The sequence below is a fragment of the Citrus sinensis genome, chromosome 8 (genome assembly GCF_022201045.2).
Source record: "Citrus sinensis cultivar Valencia sweet orange chromosome 8, DVS_A1.0, whole genome shotgun sequence".
NCBI classification, from domain to species: Eukaryota; Viridiplantae; Streptophyta; class Magnoliopsida; order Sapindales; family Rutaceae; genus Citrus; species Citrus sinensis.
This window is the reverse complement of record NC_068563.1, coordinates 13,749,178-13,774,806: the sequence shown is the minus strand read 5'-3', so window position 1 is coordinate 13,774,806 and position 25,629 is coordinate 13,749,178. Positions and strand designations below refer to the sequence as shown.

At 33.7% G+C, this 25,629-nt stretch overlaps 1 non-coding gene and 1 pseudogene across 1 annotated transcript; one reads left to right on the top strand and one right to left on the bottom strand.

The window, feature by feature from the left end:
- The first annotated feature begins 4,410 nt into the window (after positions 1–4,410).
- The window catches only part of LOC127899326 (uncharacterized), a 106,968-nt pseudogene continuing 85,749 nt past the window's right edge, over positions 4,411–25,629 (top strand).
- On the bottom strand, positions 4,865–4,970 carry LOC127899574 (small nucleolar RNA R71). The gene has a single exon (XR_008051452.1). It is a non-coding gene; the product is annotated as a small nucleolar RNA R71 (small nucleolar RNA).

Sequence of the window (25,629 nt, the reverse complement as noted above, 5' to 3'; positions counted from 1 at the left end):
GACTTGGGAGCTAGTATTAATTTGATGCCATTATCTGTATTTAAGCAGCTGGGAGTAGGGGAATGCAGACCAACATCAGTCACTCTGCAATTAGCTGACAGATCTCATGCATACCCTGAAGGAAAAATAAAGGATGTACTGGTGAAGGTTGACAAATTCATGTTTCTAGTGGATTTCATTGTACTGGACTTTGAAGCGGATAAATAGGTACCCATTATACTTGGAAGACCTTTTCTAACAATTGAAAAGACTCTGATAGATGTATAGAAATGAGAGCTCACCATGAGAGTGAATGATCAGCAAGTCACATTTAATGTACTAGAGGCTATGAAGAACCTTGATGAAGTAGAAGACTGCAATTTCCTAAGTGTAATGGATTTTGTTGTAGTAGACAGAATGGATAGATGCTGCAGTAATGCACTTGACAAAATCACCACCTTTGAGGATGTCGAAGAGGAAGATGTTGCAGCAATTTAGACAGATTGGTTGGACAAAAAGCAATCTGATAGGCACAACAGGTTTATTGAACACCTGAATCTTTTCAGACATGGAAGTAAAAACAACTTTACCATTTATTGAATCACTTCCTAGTCTTGAATTAAAACTATTACCTTCACATTTGAAGTATGCTTATCTTGGTCAAAACAACACACTCCCTATAATCATTTCTTTTACTTTGGATGCAGGTGAAGAACAAAGTCTAGTAGATTTGCTTGGAAAATACAGAAAAGCAATTGGATGGACCATGGCAGATATAAAGGGGACATGTCCATCAATATGCATGCACAAAATCCTGTTAGAAGACTGCTCCAGCAATTCAGTAGAGCACTAGAGAAGGTTGAACCCTATTATGAAAGAAGTGGTGAAGAAGGAAATCATTAAATGGTTGGATGCTGGAATCATATACCCAATATCAGATAGTTCATAGGTGAGCCCAGTTCAATGTGTTCCAAAGAAAGGAGGGATAACAATCATAGCTAATGAGAAGAATGAACTTATTCCTACAAGGACAGTGACTGGATGGAGAGTATGTATGGATTATAGGAAGCTCAACAAAGCCACAAGGAAAGACCATTTCCCATTTCCATTCATAGATCAGATGTTGGATAGACTTGCTGGAAAACATTACTATTGTTTCTTAGATGGGTATTCAGGCTACAACTAGATTGCTATAGCACCAGAGGATCAGGAGAAGACTACATTTACTTGTCCTTATGGAACATTTGCCTTCAGAAGAATGCCATTTGGGTTATGCAATGCTCCAACAACTTTTCAGAGATGCATGATGTCTATATTTTCTGATATGGTAGAGCAGACTTTAGAAGTTTTCATAGATGACTTCTCAGTTTTTGGAGAAACATACAATGATTGTTTACACAACTTGGAAGAAGTTCTTAAAAGCTGTGAGATGACCAACTTAGTACTCAATTGGGAAAAGTGACATTTCATGGTGTAAGAAGGAATGGTGTTGGGGCACAAGATATCCAAGAATGGCATTGAGGTGGACAAAGACAAGATAGAGGTAATAGATAAACTGCCACCTCCAACTTCAGTAAAGGGTATTAGTAGTTTTTTGGATCATACTGGATTCTACAGAAGATTCACTAAGGATTTTTCCAAAGTAGCTAAACCACTATGCTCATTACTGGAGCATGACAAACCTTTTCACTTTGGCAAAGATTGCCTTCAAGCATTTGGAGAATTAAAGAAAACTCTGATCACTGCTCTAGTAGTTATATCTCCATACTGGACTTTACCATTCGAACTTATGTGTGATGCTAGTGATCATTCTGTAGGAGTAGTATTAGGGCAAAGAAAGGATAAGGTTTTTTTATTTTATATACTATGCAAGCAAAACTTTCACTTCAACTCAGATCAATTACACCACTACAGAGAAAGAGTTGCTAGCAGTAGTATTTGCTTTTGACAAATTCAGAGCTTACTTGGTGGGTACTAAAGTAACTGTTTACACAGACCATGTAGCCATCAAATATTTAATTTCAAAGAAGAATGCCAAACCAAGATTAATCAGATGGATCTTTGATTAATATTAAAAATTGTCTAATTATCAAGCGATAATAATATTATTTTGTGCTTATATTATAATTTATATTTGTGTTTATGCAATATATTTGGAATTATTAATTATGTTTTAAATATATCTAATTTTGTGTATTTTTGTGTGTTTATTAGGTAAAATAATAATTTTACGTAATTTGAGGCTCCAAACAGATAAATGGAGGTCAAATTTGGATTCCAGAGGTCCGAAAACCTTAAGATCAGTAAAGATCGACTTAAAATTGGTCTTGTGTAAAAATAGTTGACTTTTTTTGTTGACCGAGCACTGATTGGATGATGAAATGAGATTACAATAGATATAAGTGCATAGGATAGCTGGCAATTTTGACTAAATCTCAACCGTTCATGATTTCATGGCCATGATTGTGCCACGTGGCAATGGTTGGTGAAGCAAGTTGTAGGATCCGAATCTTTGTATTCGGGTCGACCCGATCCACCCATTAACCCGCCAAATCTCAACCGTTCTTTGAGCAAATCGGACGAGTCAAACGATGCCACGTGTGATGTTGACTTTTGAAGTTTGACCAGCCATTGGATCTTGATCTAAAGGTTGTGAGGAGCACATGCATGAAGCTTATGATGGACCACAACACACTGGATTATGAATTTATTTTTCTATAAATAGAGCCGCATTTTATGTTTTTAACCATCTCTCTACAACTCTCTTCTTCTCAAATCTCTCCATCTCCTTATAATCTTGATTTCTAGGTGTGTTTTTAATATTTTGTATAATTATTTTTATAAATAAAATTAGTTTTATTTCCAATTTTAGCTGTTTTTATTACTTTTAATTATAAGTAATTCAATTTTACTACTTCTTTTTATTTTAATTATGCTTAACTAAATAATTTTAGTTAGGGGAAGGTGAAACTCTTAGGAAATAAATATGATTTAAGCAAATTCTATTTTTAATTTTATAAATTAAATTATTTTCTATTTAATTTTATACATATTTTATATTTTAAAATTTTGATTTATTGTAGACAAACAAATGAATTTGGCACAATAAATTCTTAATATCTTAATATAAGGTATGGTAAAATAGTATTTTGACTTATTGTAGACAAATTCAATTTTGGCACAATAAATACTTAATCCATCATAAAATTAAAGGGAAAATAATAATAATTTATATAATTAATCTTTTGGGCAATAAATCTAAAAAAAGGGTAAAAAGAATTTATTAAGTTTTATTTACTTCTAAAAGTGGATCCATAACCCAAAAGGGTAAAAAGAATTTATTAAGTTTTATTTACTTCTAAAAGTGGATCCATAACCCTAACTAGCTCAATTTCATAGTTTCATTTAAATTAAGTTGTTTATATTTAAGTTTTAATTTCAATTTTTAGTTAAAATAAAATGAACAAATTAAATCTTTTCTCTGTGGATCGACCTCGAACTGACCGAGTTATAATACAACAAGACACTCTTATACTTAGGAGTTAAAAATTACTTTTAAGATATGTCAAGTTTTTAGCGCCGTTGCCGGGGAAAAGTTTTTTATTTGGTTTGTTTTTCCCTTTTTATTTTTCTCTTATATGTAAAATTTCGTTTGCCCCATTTTCCTTTTCTTAAATTCTCTTTTATCCCCACATCGTTCATAATTCTAGTTTCACCCCAACAATTCTCGTTTCTACCTCATTCTTCTCATAATTACGTTCTGACCCCAACATCTTTCAGTCGTTTCACTTTCATCCGAAAAGGCTCAATTATAAACTTCTAAAAATTACGGTGTGGCCATAAAATTAAAAATAATTTACAATAGGATCCCTAGAAGAAATTCCTCAAAATAATCAAGACTTGGACTTACATTTTGGACATAATTTGGACATAATGTGGACCAAACTAACTCTAACTACTAACTCTTAACTTACTAACTGATAACTCCTAACTTTTTTTTTTCAGTTATTTAATTTTCTGTATTTATTTTATTTCGTATTTTTTTATTTATTTTTGCTTTATTGGTGGGTTCAACCACCAAACTAACTACTAACTCTTAATTTTTATTTTCAGTTATTTAATTTTCAGTATTTATTTTATTTTGTATTTTTTTTCTTTATTTTTTTTATTTGGTGGGTTCAACCACCATTTTTTTAGTTATTTTATTATTTTACATTTTTTGGCTTAATTGGTGGGTTCAACCACCAAAATTGTTATTTAATTTTAATTTTAATTTTCTTTTGTACACTTATATTATTTGCATATTTAATTTTTTTATTTTGTTATTAATTTGTGTGAATATTATCTTTATAACATAACCATTGCATGAGACGTTGGTCTCGATCTTCAAGTGGTAGGTTAATTCGTAGATCTCAATCTCCACCACCAATCATGGATGAGAACCAAGATGAAAACTTTGTGCACGAACCTAATCCTCAGATTGATCAGCGAGACAATAATTCTCAACATGGGCATGATCAGAATCAACCAAGAACTCTGAGAGACTACATGAATCCAACCAGAACCGGAGCACCGTCGTGTATAGTATTCCCTCCAGAATCATCTCGATTCAACTTTAAATCAGGTATTATTAAACTTTTATCAACATTTCATGGTTTAGAATCTGAGAATACGTACTTGCATTTAAGAGATTTTGAGGAAGTTTGTAATAGATACACAGACCAAAATTGTAGCATGAACATAATTAGATTAAAGCTTTTTCATTTTTCATTAAAAGATGAAGCTAAAACTTGGCTACAAAACCTTAGATCTAGATCAGTAAGAACTTGGAATAACACGCAAGAACGGTTTTTGAAAAAATTCTTTCCACCTCATAGAACAAATTATTTTAAAAGGCAAATCACTTCTTTCACTCAAAAAAATGGAGAAACATAATACCAATGTTGGGATAGGTTTAAAGAGTTGCTCAACATATGTCCACATCATGGTTTTGAAACTTGGCGATTGGTCACCTACTTTTACGAGGGCTTAATACCCCAAAGTAGACAGGTTGTTGAAATGATGTGTGATGGTGAATTTAAGGATAAAAATCCTAAGGATGCACTAGATTACCTTGACCAATTAGCTGAAAATGCACAACATTGGGATACTGTTGGAACTTTTGAATTGACAAATAAGCAACAACCATCTCCATCTAGTGGAGGAATCCATAACCTTAGGGAAGATCATGATTTACAAGCAAAATTTGCATCCCTAGTTAGGAAGGTTGAAGCTTTGTAGCATAAAAAGAGTGAGCAAGTAAAATTTGTTCAAGAAATTGCATGTAACATATGTAGTTTGAATGATCATTTCACTCAAGATTGTCCCACTCTGCCTACACTTAAAGAATATTTGAATGATCAAGCTAATGCCATTAACACCTTTAATAAACCAAACCCATATTCACAGACTTATAATCCTAGTTGGAGAAATCATCCAAATTTCTGTTGGAGGAATAATAATAATGCACAATCTTCACAAGCACCACCTCCACAAAATTTCCAAAATGCTCAGCCTTATGCACCATATGTTCCACCACCATGGAAAAATCTAGAAGACATAATGCATTCATTCATCAGAAAGCAAGATGTTATTAACAATCAAAATACACAAACTTTTTCTAATTTGAAAGATACTTTTCCTAAAATTGCTTCTGCACTCACAATTCAAGAAAAAGGAAAATTTCCAGCCCAACCACAACCAAATCCTAAGATTCAACAAAATCCACCCACAGACCAAGTCAAGTCAGTTATAACTCTTCGTAGTGGTAAGGTTGTTGATAGACCTATGCCTGAACCTTGTGAAAATGATGAAAATTCAAAGGATAAGGAAGGACTAAATGAACTTACACCTAGTGAAGAAATAACTAGTGTTCCACCTGAACCACCATTTCCGCATGCATTGAATAAACTAAGGAAATCAAACCACTCTTCTGAAATTTATGAAATCTTTAAGCAAGTGAAAGTTGACATTCTTCTATTAGATGCAATCAAGCAGGTACCTTCATATACCAAATTTTTAAAGGACTTGTGTACTGTTAAGAGGAAACTGAAGGTAAGAAAGAGTGCTTTCATGGCTGAACAGGTAAGTACAATTCTGTCTACTAATAATAAGTTGAAATATAAAGATCCTGGTTGTCCTACCATTTCTTGTATTATTGGTAATCACAGAATTGAGCATGCTTTACTAGATCTTGGTGCTAGTGTTAATTTGCTTCCATTTTCAGTTTATCTTCAACTTAATCTTGGTGAGTTAAAATCAACTTCAACTACACTTTTGTTTGCCGATAGATCAGTTAAAGTACCAAAAGGAATAGTGGAAGATGTTTTAGTACAAATTGATAAATTCATATACCCTGTGGATTTTATTGTCTTGGAAACTGAACCTGTTGTGAATAATTACAAATCAATTCCTGTAATTTTAGGTCGACCATTTTTAGCAACTGCTAATGCTTTGATTAATTGTAGGAATGGTTTAATGAATTTATCCTTTAGAAATATGACTTTGGAATTGAATGTTTTCAATATGTGCAGACAACCTAATGAAGAAAATGAGAATGAAGATGATACTGATAAACAAAAGGAATTGTTTGAATCTTGTTTCGAGGAAAATATTCAAAAAGGGGATTTTTCTGAACTTTCTAATGTTTGTTTAGTTAATTCAATTGAGTCAAATAAGCAACTTGAACTTGATATTTCTAATATAAATTCGTTGCTTGATTCTGTGCAAACTTCACAAAATTATGATGACGAGCCAAAATTTGAGGAGCTTGGAAGTATTGAAAAGACAGAACAACAAGAAACACCTAAACTGGAATTGAAACCGTTGCCTGAAGGATTGAAGTATGCTTTTCTTGGAGAAGAACAAACTTATCCTGTTGTGATTTCTTGTACTTTAACAAGCGACCAAGAAGGTATGTTACTAACTATTCTTAAAAAGCATAAAAATGCAATTGGATGGACTTTAAATGATATTAAAGGCATTAATCCCTTAATCTGCACACATAGAATTAATTTGGAAGAAAATGCTAAAACATGTCAACAATTTCAAAGAAGATTAAATCCACACATGAAAGAGGTAGTCAAAACAGAAGTCCTTAAATTGCTTGATGTGGGAATTATCTACCCTATTTCTGATAGTAAGTGGGTAAGTCCTACACAAGTAGTGCCTAAAAAATCTGGAATCACTGTTGTTAAAAATAAAAAAGGTGAATTAATTCCAACACGAATTACATCTAGTTGGTGCATGTGCATTGATTATAGAAAGTTAAATGAAGCCACTAGAAAAGATCATTTTCCATTACCATTCCTTGACCAAATCTTAGAAAGAGTAGCAGGACATCCATACTACTATTTTTTAGATGGATATTCAGGTTATTATCAAATTCCTATAGCTCTTGAGGACCAAGAAAAGACCACATTTACATGTCCCTTTGGAATATTTGCATTTAAAAGAATGTCATTTGGGCTTTGTAATGCTCCTGCAACATTTCAAAGATGTATGTTAAGTATTTTTTGTGATATGGTTGAACATTGTTTAGAGGTCTTTATGGATGATTTGACTGTGTTTGGGAATTCTTTTGATGATTGCCTTGATAATTTGGAGAAAGTTTTAAAAAGATGTGTTGAAAAAGAACTCGTGTTGAATTGGGAAAAATGTCACTACATGGTTACTTCTGGAATTGTTTTGGGTCATGTTGTTTCTGTTAAAGGAATTGAAGTTGACAAAGCAAAAATTGAAGTCATATCTAAATTGCCACAACAAAAAATAGTTAGAGATGTGCGATCCTTTTTAGGACATGCAGGATTTTATAGGAGGTTTATAAAAAACTTTAGTGCCATATCTAAACCACTTTGTAACCTCTTATTAAAAGATGCACCGTTGGAATGGAATGATGATTGCCAAAAATCTTTTGAGAAAATAATTTGTCTTTTAACATCTGCACCTATTATGCAATCTCCTGATTGGTCTTTGCCCTTTGAATTAATGTGTGATGCAAGTGATTTTGCTGGTAGTGCTGTTTTAGGACAAAAAAGGGATGGTAAGCCTTTTGTGATTTATTATGCGAGTAAGACTTTGGATAGTGCTCAAATGAATTATTCTACAACTGAGAAAGAATTACTTGTTGTGGTATTTGCATTAAACAAATTTCGTTCATATTTGCTTGGCTTTAAATCTGTTGTGTTTATTGACCACGCTGCTGTGAGATATTTGATGAGTAAACATGATGCCAAACCGAGACTAATTCGTTGGATTTTGTTACTTCAAGAATTTGACCTTACCATCAAAGATAAAAAGGGTGCTGAAAATGTCGTTGCTGATCATCTATCAAGACTCACATCCGAATTCTGCAATGATATAACATCCATCAATGATTCTTTCCCTGATGAATTTTTATTTTCTGTTACTTCAATGCCATGGTATGCTAACATTGTTAATTTTCTTGTTACAGGTAAAATGCTTTTGCAATGGAATTCTCAAAAGAAGAAGAAATTTTTTGTTGAAGTAAAGAAATTTTATTGGGATGACCCTTGTTCAAATATTGCCCAGATCAAATTTTTCGACGATGTATTCCTGATAATGAGGTAAGTAGTGTCATTAATTTTGTCATTCTGAAGCATGTGGTGGACACTTTTCTTCAAGAAAAACTACTGCTAAAATTTTGCAGTGTGGATTTTATTGGCCTACCATGTTCAAAGACACATGAATTTTGCAAAAGTTGTGAAAAATGTCAAAAATTGGGATCAATTACAAAAAAGAAACATGATGCCCTTAAATCCCGTACTTGAAATTAAAATATTTGACTGTGGGGGAATTCATTTCATGGGTCCATTTCCATCATCTTTTGGATTTGTGTATATATTAGTTGCAGTTGATTATGTCTCAAAATTGATTGAAGCAATTTCTTGTCGAAATAATGATAGTAAAACTGTGGTTAAATTTTTAAAAGAAAATATTTTAAGTCGATTTAGAATCCCTCGAGCCATTATCAGTGATGGAGGTAAGCATTTTTGTAATAAGTCATTTGACTCTTTAATGAAGAAATATGGAATTACACATTAAGTTGCTACCCCTTATCATTCTCAAACAAATGGTCAAGTTGAATTAGCAAATAGGGAGATAAAATAAATTTTGGAAAAAACGGTTAACCCAAACCGAAAAGATTGGTCTCTTAGACTTAATGATGCACTTTGGGCTTACCATACTGCATTTAAAACGTCATTAGAAATGTCACCCTATCGGTTCGTTTATGGTAAACCTTGTCATTTACCTGTTGAACTTGAACATAAATCACTTTGGGCTATTAAAGCTTTTAATTCAAATTTAGATGATGCTGGTAATGTGCGAAAATTGCAATTAAATGAACTTGAGGAATTAAGGAATGATGCATATGAAAATTCAAGAATTATTAAGGCAAGAACAAAAGCATTTCATGATAAAAGAATTTTTCAAAAAACATTTGAGATTGGTCAAAAAGTGTTGCTTTATAATTCTCGTCTTCATTTATTTCTAGGGAAGTTAAAGTCAAAATGGAGTGGCCCATTTGTTGTAAAAAATGTATATTCATATGGGGCCATAGAAATTGAGAATCCAAATAACAGTGTCACATTTAAAGTTAATGGTAAAAGATTAAAACCATATTTGGAACATCACCCACGTGACGAAGACACCAAAATTAATTTGGATGACCCACCAGTTTTTGATTAAGTCTTTAATGATTGATTTTTTTGTTTTGTTTTACTATTATTTTGCCTTTTCATTGTTTGATTTTTTTTAGATTGATGCACTATACATATTTTTTTTTCACATTATTTTTCTTGTGCAAGCGTGTTTGTTTGACAGTTGTACATTCTCTCATCAATTTTCATTTTACATCATGAGCACCTCAATGAGAAAATTCCTGTTCACACATCTTAAAAGATTTATGCGTGTGAAATTTCACTTAAGAGGCCTGATACAAACCTGTAAATCACATCCACTTTGGGATCTGCAACCACCGGAATTTGTGTCCTATGTTGAGGATCTAGAAATACAACTCAGAGAAATAGAGCGTGGCATATATGACTTTCAATTGGAGCTTGAGGTTAACTCAATGAGAGGACGAATGTAAGTTCATTTTTCCTTTTATATTTTGTGTTTCTTTTTGCTCGCTTTCACGTTTGATTTGATTTTGCAGATTTGATTTTGGTGTGTTTTGATTTATTTTCCCGTATAAATGACGGATAACGGTACTCCGTGACTTCTTAAGTCGGTATCTTCAGTTTCCCACAATAACTGAAACCCCAAAATCAAACATGGAAGAAATACAACATAAACTGCATAAGCATTTTCCCTCTCCCTCAGAATGTCCTCAGGAAAATTTACAAAGCTCGTTGTGAACGACTGTGTTTGTTAATGATCAATGGCATTCCTTCTGACATTCGTTGCTTAATTGAAGTAAAGGTCCGATTAGCAGGTGAGTTTTCTGATCCATTTGTTTCTTACATGCCTAGTTTTGGTAAAAGTACGTTTGCTAAGAAAAGGAGAGTTAAACGACTTGGCTCAAAATGTCATAACTATGTAAGACTTGGTTGCAAACGACCGGATTGTAAATCTTTATGAATGGTTTCTGATACTCGTGAAGATAAAATTAAATTCGTTAAAAATGACATGAGTAAATAATCATTGGATGATATCTTACGATCTCTTGAGACGCATTGAAGCGGATTTGTGCAACGTGAGATTTATAATTTGTGGATACTATTCCAAAAAGAAAGTGCACAGTTTAGTCTTGAAAATCTGACTCAAAAAGACCTTGTTTGCCAGTTTATAAGAAAACTGGATGAGAAGCCAATCCTCGACCCATAGAGGGCGTTCAAGCCGTTACTGGACGTAAAACCAGAGGAAGATGTAAGCCACAATCACAACTACCAGTAAATATCCTTTTACTTCACTGTTATTTTACTTTACTGTTATTTTATCATTTGCATTATTGCATTTAGCGGTGTGATTTTGTATTTAATAAATATTTTTTTCCTTTTACTATTTACTTTTTCTAATCATTATTTTCTTTTTACTATTTGGTTTTGAATTATTGAGCACAAGCTTTACTCGTCATTTAACAAATATACCAACCCATTTACAGCTATTTCTCATTATTTATGTCACCAAGGCCTTTAAATATGAGCTCGTTTTTCAAACACTCACAACTTGTTTTTGAAAACTTAGTCCAATGGCAGCATCTTCGAGTAAACAATTCAAAAATATTTGTGTGCTTTTTGGGTTTCACTATGGAAAGTACAAAGAGTTTGTTCAAGCAGTAGTAGATCTTGGTCGTGTCATAGCAGAGAGGAAACTGCATCTTGTATATGGAGGAGGTGAACGAGGGTTATCAAGACTTGTCTCAGAAGCTATTTTTACTAGAGGAAGCCAAGTACTAGACATTATCCCAAAAGCCATGAAACCACTAGTGTGCATGTCTGGCCCACCAATTAGAGAAGAATTAGTGGTATCAAGTATGCAAGAGAGAATATCTGAAATGATGAATCATGCTGATGCTTTTATTTTCTTGCCAGGAGATCTTGCAACTTTTGAGGCACTGATTACATTTGCATCTTGGGCCCACTTGAACATTCATCAAAAACCCATCGGTTTGTTAAATGTTAATAATTTTTATGGTGACTTGCTAACTTTTATTAATCATGTAATAAAGATTTATTTTGTTCCATATTCTGTAAAAAAAAATTTATCTCTGCTTCTACTGCTAACAAGTTACTTGATCTTTTACAAACTTATACACCAGAGTTAGATCAAAGACTTTTGCACTGAATTGGTCGACTGATGATGGTAGCAGTCACAATAGCAGTAATAAGAAGTGTGAATTAGATTTAACTCTTCGTCTATAAATATTTTCTGTTGCAGTGTTTATGTATTGTCTTCTAAACTCTTTCTCTTTCCTTTTAAAACATTGAGGACAATGTCTTTTTCAGGTTGGGGGGAGGGAATAGTTGATAATTGTGGAATGTCTTAGTCCTAGTTGATAATTGTGGAATGTCTTAGTCTTGGTGATGCGTTTACAAAAAAAAAAATTCTGTAAAAACTAACTTTGGATTAAATTTAAGTCGAAGATGGCTGGATATAGAGAGTGTAGTACCTCTAGAAACGCATCTTTTTAAATTAGGGTTAACTAACTTAGGATAAATTTAAGTCGAAGATGGCATGATATAGAGAATGTAGTACCTCTAGAAACGCATCTTCTTAATCTTAAGAGTGTTGTTTAAAAAAAAAAATTGACTTTTTCTTGTTCTTTGTTATCCGCTTTTAAGCTTCTGCATCAAGTTCAGGTGAGATCTCCCCTTCTTCTTCTTTTATTATTATTATTATTATTTTTTGCATATTTGTAAAATTATAAAATGTTAAGATAATGTTTAGATTAGGTTGGGGGGTGGGGATAATTGACGTATGTTTTTAAATATGTGTGTTTATTTGTCTCTTTTCTCTTTTCTTTTCTTTGTTAAAAAAATCAAAAACATTTTTGTTTTTGTCTAGGATGGTCGTGTAAAAAGTCACGACTTTTGAGACGCATCCTAATAGTCTTGTTGTATTATATTTTGATTTTGAGATTCATAGTAAATTGTTTTTGTTCCATTTTCTTTGAATTACTCGAATTTGTGAACTCTCCACTTGGTTATTAAGTTATTTAATTGTTTACTTATTTAACAGGTATTATTGAATCATTCTTCACACACACTATGACACATACTAATGGGTTGTAAGTTAAAATTTTACAGCATTTAGTTCTTTTGATTTATTAGGAATAGTATCTAAGGTAGTAGAAAGTGCAAAAAAATAAAAAAAAAACAAAAAACAAACAAAAAAAGAAGAAAAAAAAAGAAAAAAAACTGTTTTTAATTTTGCTATTTCTAGAAACCGAGTAATTAAGTCTGTAGGGGTGTTTCAACTCCTAATGCCCTAAGGTCAGCTGGTCTGGGAGTCACTGGCCTAAAGCTCGCTACGCGGGTTAGAAATGTAATATTTTAAAAATATGTGTGAATAATCTACTGCCTAAAGATATAATTTCTAATGAATTTTGGAACGAAAATGTTGTTTTTCTTTTAATGAAGCCCCATAAGTATTGTTTTAATTACTTGAGGACAAAAGAAGGTTTGATGATATTCTGAATAATAAGTGAACATCAATGTGGTAAAGAAATTTGAGAGAGTTCATTTATTTGGTAGTTTAGAGGATAAATGAACTATTAACTTGCATGTGAATTTTATAAATCTTAATTTAATATAACGCTTTAATTGTTAGAGGGCTAGCAATAAGCTGGTTGGGTGGTGTGATTAGTATTAAAAATTGTCTAATTATCAAGCGATAATAATATTATTTTGTGCTTATATTATAATTTATATTTGTGTTTATGCAATATATTAGGAATTATTAATTATGTTTTAAATATATCTAATTTTGTGTATTTTTGTGTGTTTATTAGGTAAAATATTAATTTCACGTAATTCGAGGCTCAAAACAGATAAACGGAGGTCAAATTTGGATTCTGGAGGTCCGAAAACCTTAAGATCAGTCAAGATCGGCTTAAAATTGGTCTTGTGTAAAAAGGGTTGACTTTTCCTGTTGACCAAGCACTGATTGAATGATGAAATGAGCTTACAATAGATATAAGTGCATGGGATAGCTGGCAATTTTGACTAAATCTCAACCGTTCACGATTCCATGGCCATGATTGTGCCACGTGGCAATGGTTGGTGAAGCAAGTTGTAGGATCCGAATCTTTGTATTCGGGTCGACCCGATCCACCCATTAACCCGCCAAATCTCAACCGTTCTTTGGGCAAATCGGACGAGTCAAACGATGCCACGTGTGATGTTGACTTTTGAAGTTTGACCAGCCATTGGATCTTGATCTAAAGGTTGTGAGGAGCACATGCATGAAGCTTATGATGGACCGGAACACACTGGATTATGAATTTATTTTTCTATAAATAGAGCATCATTTTATGTTTTTAATCATCTCTCTACAACTCTCTTCTTCTCAAATTCTCTCCATCTCCTTGTAATCTTGATTTCCAGGTGTGTTTTTAATATTTTGTATAATTATTTTTATAAATAAAATTAGTTTTATTTCCAATTTTAGTTGTTTTTATTACTTTTAATTATAAGTAATTCAATTTTACTACTTCTTTTTATTTTAATTATGCTTAACTAAATAATTTTAGTTAGGGGAAGGTGAAACTCTTAGGAAATAAATATGATTTAAGCAAATTCTATTTTTAATTTTATAAATTAAATTATTTTCTATTTAATTTTATACATATTTATATTTTAAAATTTTGATTTATTGTAGACAAACAAATAAATTCGGCACAATAAATTCTTAATATCTTAATATAAGGTATGGTAAAATGGTATTTTGACTTATTGTAGACAAATTCAATTTTGGCACAATAAATACTTAATCCATCATAAAATTAAAGGGAAAATAATAATAATTTATATAATTAATCTTTTGAGCAATAAATCTAAAAAAAGGGGCAAAAAGAATTTATTAAGTTTTATTTACTTCTAAGAGTGGATCCATAACCCTAACTAGCTCAATTTCATAGTTTCATTTAAATTAAGTTGTTTATATTTAAGTTTTAATTTCAATTTTTAGTTAAAATAAAATAAACAAATTAAATCTTTTCTCTGTGGATCGACCTTGGACTCACCGAGTTATAATACAACAAGACACTCTTATACTTGGGAGTTAAAAATTACTTTTAAGTTGTGTCAATCTTATTGCTTCAAGAATTTGATCTGAAAATTAAAGATATAAAGAGGACTGAGAATCAAGTGGCAGACCACTTGTCACGACTTGAAGCAGACATTAGTACATTGACAAGGAGGGGCATCACTGAAACATTTCCTGATGAACAGCTGTTGGCAATACAGCAAGCACAGATGCTGCAATAGTCAGGACCCCCATGGTATGCAGATTTTGCTAACTACTTAGTAAGTGGGATGCTACCACCTGAGCTGAAATTTTAGGAGAAAAAGAAATTTCTTCATTTTGTTAGAAGTTATCAGTGGGATGATCCACATTTATACAAGTTATGCTCAGATCCAGTAATATGAAGATGTGTTTCTGAAGGAGAAATATACCACATACTAGAGTCATGCCATGTTGTAGCATATAGAGGACATTTTAGTGGTCATAGAACAGCTGCTAAAGTTCTGCAATCAGGTTATTACTGGCCCACTATTTTTAAAGATGCTTATGAATTTGTTAAATGTTGTGACAGGTGCCAAAGGACATGGAACATAACTAAAAGACATGAATGCCACTGACTAACATTCTAGAAGTGGAAGTTTTCTATGTCTGGGGAATAGATTTTATGGGACCCTTCCCACCATCCTTTGGGAACTTATATATCCTTGTTGTTGTGGCTCATGTCTCCAAGTGGGTAGAAGCTTCAGCATTACCTACCAATGATGCCAAATCAGTGGTAGCGTTTCTTCAGAAAAATATTTTTTCCAGGTTTGGCACTCCTAGAGCAATTATTAGTGATGAGGGTACACATTTTTTCAACAAAGTATTTACTGCAGTAATGATGAAATATGGAGTCAGACACAAGGTAACAACAACATATCACCCACAATCCAATAGTCAGGCTAAAGTATCCAACAGAGAAATTAAAAAGATCTTAAAAAAAGTGGTGAACCCAACGAGGAAGGATTGGTCTTTACACTTGCATGACTCTCTTTGGGCCTACAGAACAGCATACAAAACTCCACTCGGCATATCCCTTTACCGAATTATTTATGGAAAGGCTTGTCATTTGCCACTAGAGCTAGAGCATAAAGCACACTGGGCACTGAAGAAACTAAATTGGGATATGCATGCTGCAGCAGAGCAAAGGAAGCTTCAACTTTGTGAGCTTGATGAATTACGGCTATTTTCATATGAAAATGCAAGAGTTTATAAAGAGAGGACAAAACACTGGCACGACAAGCATATTCAGCACAGGCAATTCAACCCTGGTCAACTAGTGTTGCTATACAATACAAGACTAAGATTATTTCCGGGAAAGCTCAAGTCACGATGGTCTGGCCCGTTTAAGCTGTTAAAATTTTATCCTCATGGAGCTGTTGATCTTCTAGATGAACAAACGGGTCAAGAATTCAAAGTTAATGGACACAGGGTTAAGCACTACATACATCCAGCAGCAGATTGTTCAAATGAGGTGTTACTCCTTAAAGAACCCAGCTATTGAACAATGAAAGAAGGTCAGGCTGAAGGACCTTAAATCAAGCGCTCCATGGGAGGCAACCCATTGTGGAGACTGCCACTTCAAACCAATTTTGCTCTCCTTTGGTTTTGTTGACAGCTCTCCCTCTTTACCATTTTATTTAATTTTGTTCTTTCATTCTAGCTATTTAATTTTATCTTTTCAAATTATTGCATTCTTTACTTTTGCTATCATTTGATCTATCTAATTTTAATTTTAGAATTAATTTTAGTTTGTGGAAGTATATGTGAAAATTGACAAGTGAGGTTGTATGGTGGCAGAGTACAGAGGTGAGCCACGTGTCAGAGGCTTTGGTGAGGAGTATGTAACCGTTGCTACAGTAAGCGAATGGATGTTGCAGCAACCAATTTTACCGTTACAGTAAATTAAAAGATGGAGCCACTCACTTACCGTTGGAGATAAATCATGACAGATGGAGGCGTGGAAGTGGATAGAAATTACGAATAAATCTCCGAAATTAATGCCTTAATTTTACTAGCCGATATTTTTGGGATATGCGCATTAATTTCAAAATATTTTATTCCCTCATTTACCTTTGGTTACCGTAATTATCTTCAATTAAAGTCCACTATAAAAAGGAGTCACTGTGCTTAATGCTCTACGACACTATTCCCCATCTCTTTCGCAAATACAACTCTCACAATTCTTAACCTCTTCTTCTCTTTTTACTCTCAGGGACATTAGCCTAAATGTGTTACTGCTACAGCAATGCCGAGGTATAAGAAAACAGCCAGTCGCCTCAAAGATCCGTCACGTTTCTAGAGTTACCACACCGAAGTAAAATATGAGGAATTCATAGAGCCGCGTAAGATTCTGGAAGAAAAATGGTTTCAATTTCCAGACCAACTCACTGGAATTGTGCAAACAATTCATAATACTGCAGCAAAGTGAGGATGGTTAGAGTTTTGCAACCACCTTTGAGATCATGTGCTACCAGTAGTCAAAGAATTTTACGCCAATTTGGTAAGCCCTGATCAACACAACATTTAGGTAAGAAACACACTTGTTCCACTAGACTCCCGAGTTATCAATGCTTTTTATAATTTACCTGTTGAATTTAATTGTGAGTATGCCAAGTTGCGTGATAAGTTAACCTTAAAAAAGTGGAACACCATTTTTACAACTCTTACAATCGAAGGGGCATCATGGGCTAACGAGGAAGGGCGTGTAGTTAATAGGATAAATTTAAAACCTATTGCTAAGGTGTGGGTAAAATTTCTGAAATCTAGGCTAATGCCCACCACTCACACTACTACGGTTTCACAAGAGAGGTTGGGTTTGTTATATGTCATTGTTCGAGGGCTTCCCATAGATGTGGGTAGCATTATTGCGAAAGAAATCCAGGATTGTGCAGTCAAGACTCACCGAACTGCTGCCTTGCTATTTCCTTCACTCATCACCAGTATTTGTGTAATTTTCGGTGTTCGTCTTGACACCAGAGATGACCATGTCAAGAATGATGGTGCCTTTATGGCACGTACCATTGTGAGAGTTGCTAGTGAGAGTGCTGGAACAACCACTAAACCAACTATCGTAACAGGAGCAAGATGAGATATTGGTTTAGAACAGACCATTCAGGCACTCAGCGCAAGTATAACTCAATGTGTGGAAGCTCAGCAGAGGGAAAACGATCAGTTTTAGAGTTATCTACAGCACATGGACAACCACCTACACCAATTTACTCTTTACATGAAACGCACTCACCGGAACTTCCCTGATTCACTGCTCCAGTAGTATAATTTTGACACCAACACCACAGGTGCTCCAGCAGAAGCCAGTGAAGAAGCCACGGCCACAGATGAACCAGCAGATGAAGCTGCAGCCGAACCACAAGCAGAGGTAGAATCAGAAGATGTTGACCCACCTGAGGAAGAAAGTGACAAGTCTGAGACTGATAGCTCGCCCACAAAGGCAGAGGACAATTCAGAGAAAGCACGTGAGGAACCAACCATCCCAACCTAGCCCAAAGCTAGGAAAAAGCACATTATTCAAGAAGATGAGGAATAAGACCTTGAAAAGGAGCCGTCTATTCTAGTCATTGCGGGCAAGAGAAAGGACAAGGGTAAAGCAAAAATGGCAACACCTCCAGCCTCTAAAGATGACATGGAGCAAGTCGATGCCGAGCTGACTGCTGCAGCAGCCAGAGCTATGCCTACACCTGAGCAAGCCAAGCAACTATTTGTGGTCATTACTGCCATAACAGCTGAGGGCTAGGCAGCTGATGCATTAACTCAAATTCCTCTACAACAAACTCCTAGCCAGCCTATTCGCACCAATCCGAGAAAATCCAGTAAACGAAAAGGCAGTACGTCTAAAGGTACTGCTACAGCAACCCCAGCCACAACTCCTCTCATCAGCCCCACGACGAAAAAGACGAAGGCATTGCCAGCTACTTCCCCATAAGCTTCACTAAAGGATAAGCTGCGCAGTGCATCCAAGAAGCGCTGATAGCATCCCGCATGTGATGCAGTCCCCATCACAAGGGAGTACTCTTTCCTTACTAGTTCATTCTTATAAAAAAAAATTCCCTTCTGTTTGTCAATTTGTGTGGTATTTTCTAAGATCTTCCATATCCTTGTCAGTTCGTGTGCCTTTGTTATGTATGCTTGTGAGGACATAGCAACTCTCAAGTTTGGGGGGGTTGTGTTTCCGAATGCATGCGTTTATGTTTGTGTTGTGTGAAGCTTTGTTATCTAATATTTGTGTATAGATTTGAAAACCTAATGAAGATAAATTGAGTATTATTCAGTATTTATGAGAATGCCAAGTATAGATAGTTATATATAGAAGTGAAATTATGTCCCAACACTTAGACTTTGGTTGAATTGTATGAGATTGCTAGAGCAAAACCAAGAGAATAGAGAATATCTTAAGTTTAGAGGAAGAAGCAAGTTGATTGACTGTGATATCTATGAAATAAACTCTGCTCCAATGGCTCAAGTTGCTGAGTAACCAGATCTGAGTATGTACCTCATATGCAGAATTGTGTCAAAGGTAGCGAGAGTTATGAGCAATGCTGTAGCAAATGAAAAGCAAATGAAAAAAGAAAAAAGAAAAAGAAGTCCTCTGTCTAAGGCATTGAGTAGCCAAGTCTGTTCATGAGCCCCATGTTCAGCCTTGAGTAAACGATACCTCTAAATAAGATTATACTACAAATATTGCTGCAGCAACTCTGATCTGGGCATGGTTTGAGTAATTGGGTGTCATCATTACAAGTGATTGACATTCACATGAAAGATAAATGTTACAGTGAGGAGGTTGATTACTACTCAGTTTATCAATGTTAAAAACATCACAGTTTGAGTATGTGAAATTTATGCTACCCCATTTATGAATGAAGTGTTATCACTGCTGAAATTCATGCAGCCCTTTGGTGATGTTACAGCATATCTGGAATTCAATCAAAGAAAACACACACACACTCTAGACAGAAAGAAACTAAAGTTTAGAACTGATTTACTATGGTCATTTTGTATGATTGGGATTGTGATATGAAGGTGGAAGAATCCTTGCAAATTTGATAAAAGAGCTAAAGTTGTGTGCATGATTGTTTGCGAGAAATGTTAGTATGTGTCATTACTTGAGGGCAAGTAATGGGTTAAGTTTGGGGGTGTGATAACTCTAGAAAATGAGAGTTATTACATCAATTCTAGACTTGAATCAAGATCACTTAGAGAACAAATAAGGTATTTTTATTACATTTTGGTTACATTTTGCATAAACATTCATTTTAGTTGAGTCTTACTAAGTTTTGCTTGAATCAAAGTAATTTGTGCTAAAAACAGGTGCATAATTGTAGGTTCTCAGAAAGTCGTAATTCATGAGGGGATGCTGAGACATTAGATGAGCAAGAAGAGGAAAGAAAATGGCCACAGAAGAAGAAAAGCACAATCGGGAATAATGCAGTGCTGTTGCGGATGTTAGAGCAACTCGTGCTGTAGCAATCTAGGAGCAATGCGGGAGAAAACTTAGGCGCAGGTCAGCGCATGTTTCATAATTTAACGCATGCACGCTCATGGGCTTTTGTTTACCCTAATTTGCAATATAAAAGGGAGGCGTACACCACATAAAAGGGAGGCAAGAAAATTATCATTAGAATAATTACAAGGAAAGAAGACGAAGATCAGAATTGAAAAGTGTTGTTTCAGCAACATTGGAGAATTGGGCAAAATTATTTAGATTTGTCTTTCTCCGTGCTCAACTTATATTTATCTTCTTCCTTTAATTGTTTTGATGTATTCCGAGATCAATATGTTTATGTTTATTTTCCTCATTCAGAATATGAACTAAATTTACATGTAGTTGAGTGACAAATAATCCAATGGGTTCTTGACTGTTCTTATATGTTGTTATGGGATTGCTGTAGCATGTTACTCTAGTAGTTTTTATAAATATGACTGTTATTTCGGTTGACCACTCATTTAATAGTTTCAGTTAAGATAGAGCAGCAAAAGGGCATGTCTTAGTGGACATTATTAGAGTACTACTTGATCTTAAGTCGAGTTTCCTAGATTAAGTTATCTTGAATCCCATAAGGGCAATACTTGAAGTTAAGATTTGTTACACACTAGACATAGGTGTTCACCTTGTAGGGTGGAGAGATTAAAGGCTATAATTCCGTACCATGAATATATTATCAACTGGTCATTGTTAATAGATTTAAAGGTATGAGACTTCCAATATGCGATAGCTGAGGATGCAGATTTATTCTGCCCAGTGCTGTAGCACTTATTGTAACAACTGGTACTAAATTGATAAACAACAGTCACCCCATTAGGAGAGTTTGATCATTCAACTACTATAATCTCAATTGAATCTTAGATACCTTTAACCTAGTTTATTTCATTACAGTATTGTTTTATTTAAATCTCTCGCGATCATTAATTACGATAGGATTTACTTGATAATTGTTTGTTTCGGTCTTAAGTTGATTTGCACTATTGTGATTGCTTTAGCATTTCGAGTAGCATCAATCCCTGCGGAGACGATCTTGAATACTCATCACTTTATTACTTATTGTGTATACTTGCACAATTGCATTGGTATTAATTTCTTATAAAAATAAACCAACACTAGGTCTTGATGGCTCTAGCCTTGAATGCATGGCTTTCTCTAAATGTGATAGTGGTTCCTGATCGTAAAAAAGCCACTGTACACAACCGTTACTGCGGCTGCCTTGGGGTTGCTGAATTATTTTTTTCTATTTTTTAATAAGGTAAATGGTCTTAGGGTTTTGAGGACAGTTAAGAACTAGGCTTTGACTCTAATTCCGAACTGATGCTATGGAAGTTTAATGTTCAAAATATTCCATTGATTCTAAAGAATATTGAAATAAAAAGAACAAAATAAATTCACATTAATTCAAAAGAATACTGCGAATTTAGTAGTTAAAACTTGTTTATTCTGTAGAATACTGAGAATTAACTAAACTCAAATACTTACACAAAGATTTGAAAATCTGAAAATATTATTAAGCTTGAACCTACCTTCAAAGGCTATAAGAGAGGGTTATTTATGCTAGTATTAATTATCCTAAATCATGAAGTAAAAAGAAAACAAAATTCTAAATTAGACAGGAAAACAAAAGTCCTAAACTTTAGATAATAAAGAAATTAATCCAAATATGATAAGGATCCATTGTCTGCATCACCCATGTCACTTTCCAAGGTAGAAAGGTCTCTAGAAAGTAGGATCCACATTTTCTAGTAGGCCTCAGTCAGGTAGAGGAGAGACTAATGGCAGTCAACTAGTAGACTATGTATACAGGCACATGTATTTGCTCTGACATCGCAGGAGGCCCATACCACTCTGGATGTTATGATAGGTACTCTAACTATCTTTAACCGTGAGACATATATTCTAATTGATCCAGGGTCTACCCTTTCTTTAATTTCTCGTACATTTGCCATGCACACGAATCAAGAGATGATGCTACTATATTATACCTTAGGAGTACCTACACCGGTTAGTGATTTTGTGTTGGCTAAGAGTGTATTTCAAGATTGTGCGGTTATAGTGGGTAATGGTTACATGGTAGCAGACTTAATTACTTTATATATTTGTGATTTGATGCTATATTAAGGATGGATTGGCTTAAAAATCATCATGTTACTGTAGATCATTTTCAAAAGAAAGTGATTTTCAGGAAGTTTGGAGCATCTGATATCATTTTTTATGAAGAGTGACATATCATTTCTTCTTGTGTGATATTCATGATTTTATTAAACGATTACTTAAGAAAGGTAGTTCCGCTTACTTAACTCATGTTATTGATACCCAAGTCAATGATATAAAATTAGAAGATTTTCATGTGGTGAAAGAGTATCTGAATGCATTTTCTAACGAACTTTCTAATTTGCTATCTGACAGATATGTAGAGTTTATTATTAACTTGATTCCAAGCATAACCCCTATCTTTATAGCCCTATACAGATGTATAAGTTAAAGATACAGTTGCAAGAATTAGTCAACAAGTGCTTCATCAAACCTAGTGCATCTTTATGGAGAGGAAAAGAATTAGTCAGCATAACCCCTATCTTTATGGCATCATTTGTGAAGAAAAAGAAAAGAATATAACAGTATGTATAGACTACAAACATAAAATACCTGGTTCCTTAGATTAATAATTTATCCAATCAATTATAAGGTGTCACAGTTTTCTCGAAGATAGACTTATACCCAGGTTACATCAACAGAAGATTAGAGATGTCAATGTACCAAAAACTACATCCAGGACTCGTTGTGGGCACTATGAGTTTCTGGTTATGTCGTTTGGGTTAACTAATGTTGTAACAACATTTATGGATCTCATGGACCGGGTGTTCCTTTATTATCTGGATTAGTTTGATATTGTATTTATTGATGACATCTTGATATATTCACGTAGTAAAGAGGAATATGCAGAACACTTGAAAATTATTTTATGAACCTTAAAGCATTAACAACTTTATGCTAAATTCAGTAAATGTTAATTCTGGCTAACATAAAGTTGCATTCTTCTTGGTCATGTGGTTTCGGTTGAGGGTATTTATGTGGATCACCAAAAAATAAAAGCTGGAGTGAATTAAGTGCCCAACTAATATAATAAAGGTCAGGAGTTTTCTTGGCTTGGCAAGTTATTACTAGAGATTAGTTAAAGACTTTTCTAATATATATTTACCTCTGACAAAACTGACAATGGAAGAAAGTAAAGTTTGAGTGAACAAATGATTGTGAATGGAGTTTCTAAGAAATCAAGATAAGACAAACTTCAACTCCAATTCCTACACTTCTGTTAGGTATTGAAGGATTTATAATTTATAATGATGCATCCAAATAGGGATGATTGTGTACTGATGTAGCATGGAAAGATAATTGCTTATACTTCCCGACAGCTCAAGCAACACGAACTGAATTATCTAACACATGATTTAGAACTCATTGTAGTGGTGCTTACTTTAAACACTTGGAGACATTATTTGTATGGAGTTACTTGTAAGACTTATACAGATTTCAAGGCTTGATGTACTTATACATACAAAAGGAATTGATTTGAAACAATATAAGTAGGGTACGTTGATTGTAGATTATGATTGTATCATTGATTACCATCCAAGTAAAGTGAATGTGGTAGCTAATGCACTCAATAGAAAAACTTTTTATAGCTAACTTGAAGGTGACATATCTACCATTGTTGATTGGTTTAAGATAAATGGGAGCAAATTTAGTAGAGGTGAGTTAAAAAACTTTTTAGTTCAAGTCAAGACTATTTTGATTAATCAAATTTAGGAAATGCATAATCACGATTTGAGTTTTTGCTAAAAGGAAGGAAGACATAAAGAATGGTTTGATAGCTGAGCTTTAATTGAGATGATGTAGCCCTGTGACTATGGGTATTAGACATTGTGTATCAAATTATTTAGACTCAAATAACCAGATTTTTAAATAAGCGCATAGTTGGTACCATATTTTTTTAGCAAGTTATTATATAACATCAAAGACCTGTGGAAGAATCTTAGCCATTTTCTATCCATAAGTGTAAAAGGAAGCCCATTACTAAGGATGTTGTAGTACGACTTCCATGTACCAGATGCGACCATAACAGTATGTGGATTATTTCTTATTTCTTTATGAAGTCTGCTTACCTTTTATTTACAAGAGCATGTGCTCATTTGATAGAGATGTATGGTATACTTCTAAGTTTGGGCCTAGTTTATAGGAGGATAGAATTTTGGTATAATTTTTCATCTACAAAAAAAAAAATTAAAGACGACTATAAAGATTTTTAGAAGATATACTTCATGCATGGGTAATGTAGTTTCAAGGTAATTGGGATATATACTTACCTTTGATGGAGTTTGTTTGTACTAATGGTTGTTAATCAGTATTCAGACCATAGAGGCTTTACACTAAAAGAATTGCATTACTCTAATGTAAAGGGACGAAGTCTAAGAAAGGAAATTGTTGGTCCATAATTAATTCAGATTATCAAAGAGAAGTTAAAGTGAATGCAAGAAAAATAGAAAAGTTATAAAGATAAGTGCCATGACCACTTGAGTTTTTATAGTGGTAGATAAAATTTTCTTTGAATTTCTTCATAGAAAGGCACAATTTGATTTGGCACATCGGAAATTGAGCCTTGATATATAATTAGTTAAGATGAGAGTGGATTTAATTTACTAAAAGGAATTGGTTTAAACAGTTGACTAAAAATAGCATGTGTCGTGTAATGGATGATTTCGCTTGTTAAAGTGATGTGCAGGAGTCATACAGCAAACTAAGAAACTTAAGATGAGAAGATTAGATGTTGTCTTGGTACCATATCTATTTTAGCCTAATATTCAAATTTGATGATGAAATTTTTATAAGTTAAGAGGAATTGTGACACACATGCTTGTGATACAAGGCCAAATGTGCCTTATTACTTTACGAGCAGCTAGCTGCCTGCTTCATTTGATTACATCTTCTAGCTTTACTAATTTGCTCAAATGTTTGCTTGGATTCGGTGGCTATATATAAGTGTAAAATACTGAGACATGCTTCATTTATCAATTTGAAATTGAGAACAAAACCAAAAGAAAAAACCGAGAAAAAGAAGAGAAAAGACATAAGAGAAAAAGAAAAGTAAAGAAATAAGAGAAAATTGAAAGCTGAGAGTGAGAAAGAAATGGAAAAAAAAAGAGCCAAAATGGAAAAGTCACAGGAAATTAAATTGGGTAGTTAGTTTTATATTTGGTGAATTAGTTGATAACAGATTTATGAAGTTTAAATAGTTATGTTATAGTTTTCACAATACATATCAATTTTATAGTAGTGCTGAAATTTTATTTTTGAACCTAGTGTTT